Here is a 2,891-nt window from a genome sequence, read left to right as displayed (position 1 = left end):
CATCCTCTTCGAGCCTTCAATGAGATTCCACGGTGAGTTATTGTTATGTTTCTTTGTGTGGTATTGATTTGTTTTCTGCTTGTTAGCCTCTGTTCTTGGAAGATCAGTGGTTAAGGTGTTTGAGTTGTTGGTCGTGGACGGGGACGTGGTCGTGGTCATTGTCGGGCGGGTCCCGAGGCCAGCGAGTGTGTGGTCTAGAGTTCCATGAGGAGGTACGTCAGAGGATCGCAAGCGTATCAGGAGGGACCAGAGAGGGTTAGCCGGTGAGCGTGCCGGGGGTGCTGGGAACCCAGGTGTGGGGTTGCAGCTGGTGGAGCCCAGGGTCGAGATGATCGCTTGTGGCGGTGTGCAGCCGAGGGCTGTGGATGTTGAGGACTTTCCACCTTATGTTAAGAGGATGGAGCGGTTGTAGATGACCGGTATGAGATTATTCTCAAGGGGTATCGGGCCTAGAGAGGCGGATATGTGGACATATGCAGTTGGAGCAGATATTTCTCTGCTTGGTAGTTAATCTAGTTGGATATTATAAGTTGAGTGGGCAGGTGTAACATTGCAATGTTATACTCGGACCACAGGAGGTAGTTGTGTCGAGAGATGTTTATAGTCGTTAAGGATTGTTGCTCCTGAGGGGATGGTGATTCCCCTGAATACCGATAGCTCGAGGGGCTGAGGGCTCCGAGAGTGGCAGAGGGGATGTTGTTCTCCTGAGGGGATGAGTAGTTCCCCTGATACCGAGATCTTGAGGATTGTGGTCCAAGAGTGAGACGGTATAACTCGAAGACGCTGGTCTGAGAGTGAGATCGGTATGACTCGAAGGTTGCGACCTAAGAGTGAAAGAGTTGGGAGCAAGCAATGTATAGAACGTGAGTATAAACATAACGACGGAATGTAGACCTCGAGAGTGATGGTGGTTTAATCTTGGATTTTAGGATTATGTTGGCCGGTGGGCCAGGGTTTTATGACCGGAGTGGTCAAGAATGTGTGGCTGATGTGCTAGGATTGAGTGGCCGGTGGTGCTGGAGTCCCGGGAAGGAGACCTGCAGCAGATATGAGCCGGTAAGGGCATGGTTGCCAAGTACATAAGATTCACGAGAAGCCATCATGGCAGGATAAACTAATCGTTGCGACGATGGTGGATGAAGTTCATTGGAGATGGACAAGGTTACTACATTTAAGGTTTTGGTAAGCTTGCTGGGGGGAAACAAGTCAAGTAGGTTAAGTTGGCGGTCTGCAAAGCATTTGATACAGTGAATCGGAACATGCGAACGTATGGTACTTGTTTGTTTTATTACGCTCGTATTGATGATTTGCCGTGGAGAATAGCTAAGCGGAAAGCTAATTTTGGATTAATCTATCTTGTGGAAGTTTTCCCTCAGAGACAAGTTACTAGAGGTTCTTGGACGAACAAGAGGGTTGACATTCAGGTGGCTTCGAGTTGATGTCGGCATACTTGAGTGTTTGTCTGGCAGAGCTGAAGAAGCAGCTAGAGGATTTGTTGCGTAAGGGATTCAACCGTCCTAGTGTATCATTGTGGGGAGCGCCAGTGTTGTTTGTCAAGAAGAAGGATGGGAGTTTCCAGTTGTGCATTGATTATCGGAGTTTGAACCGGGTCACTATGAAGAACAAGTACCCTCTTCCTAGGATCGATGAGTTATTGGATCAGTTGAGGGGTGCTACTTGGTTCTCTAAGGTAGATCTGGCGTCGGGTTATCATCAGATACCGATAGATGAGGCAGATGTGAGGAAGACGGCTTTCAGGATGAGGTATGGGCATTATGAGTTTGTGGAGATGTTTTTTTTGGGTTGACTAACGTACCAACAACGTTTATGAGATTGATGAACAGCGTGTTTCAGGAGTTTCTAGATGTGTCTGTCATTATTTTCATCGACGATATCCTGGTTTATTCTAAGAGTCATGAGGAGCATGTAGTGCATTTGAGGGCAGTTATGGAGAAGCTGCGGGAGCAGAAGTTGTTTGCTAAGTTGAGCAAGTGCAGTTTTTGGCAGCGTGAAATGGGCTTTCTGGGTCACATTGTTTCTGCTGAGGGGGTTTCAGTAGATCCAGAGAAGATTCAGCCTATCAGGGATTGGCCTAGACCGCAGAATACCACATAGATCAGGAGTTTTCTTGGATTGGCAGGTTACTACAGGAGATTTGTGCAGGGGTTTGCAAGCAGAGCACGTCCTATGACTAAGTTGACAGGGAAGGATGTTCTTTTTGTCTGGTCAGAAGAGTGTGAGCAGGGAGAACCCTATGTGGTTTATACAGATGCATCTAGAGTTGGTTTGGGATGTGTTCTGATGCAGCATGGGAAGGTGATTGCCTATGCTTCGCGGCAGTTGCGGGTGCATGAAGGCAACTATCCTAATCATGACTTGGAGATGGGTGCTGTAGTTTTTGCCCTGAAGATTTGGAGATCTTATCTTTATGGTGCAAAGGTACAGGTGTTTACAGATCATAAGAGTGTGATGTATATATTCACTCAGCCTGAGTTAAATTTGAGACAGAGGCGGTGGATGGAGCTTGTGGCGGATTATGATTTGGAGATAGCCTATCATCCTGGTAAGGCTAACACGGTTGCAGATGCTCTGTGTCGGAAGAGGGTTGTTTCGGCTCAGGAGCAGGAGATGGAGTCTCTGGTATGGGAGATCAGTGCTTTGAGTTTGTGTGCTGTTTCACAGGAACCATTGGGGTTTGGAAGCAGTAGATATAGCATATCTTCTGAGTAGGGTGCGGTTGGCTCAGGAGAAGGATTTGGGGCTGGTGAATGCCTCTAAGGATGTGGATTCAGAGTATCAGGTCTCAGATAATGGTACTATCTTGGTGCACGGTCGGGTGTGTGTGCCCAAGGATGAGGAGTTGAGGCAGGAGATTCTGAGAGAGGCTCATG

Source organism: Camelina sativa, chromosome 15 (genome assembly GCF_000633955.1).
Source record: "Camelina sativa cultivar DH55 chromosome 15, Cs, whole genome shotgun sequence".
Classification (NCBI taxonomy): domain Eukaryota; kingdom Viridiplantae; phylum Streptophyta; class Magnoliopsida; order Brassicales; family Brassicaceae; genus Camelina; species Camelina sativa.
Note: the sequence above shows the minus strand (reverse complement) of the source record.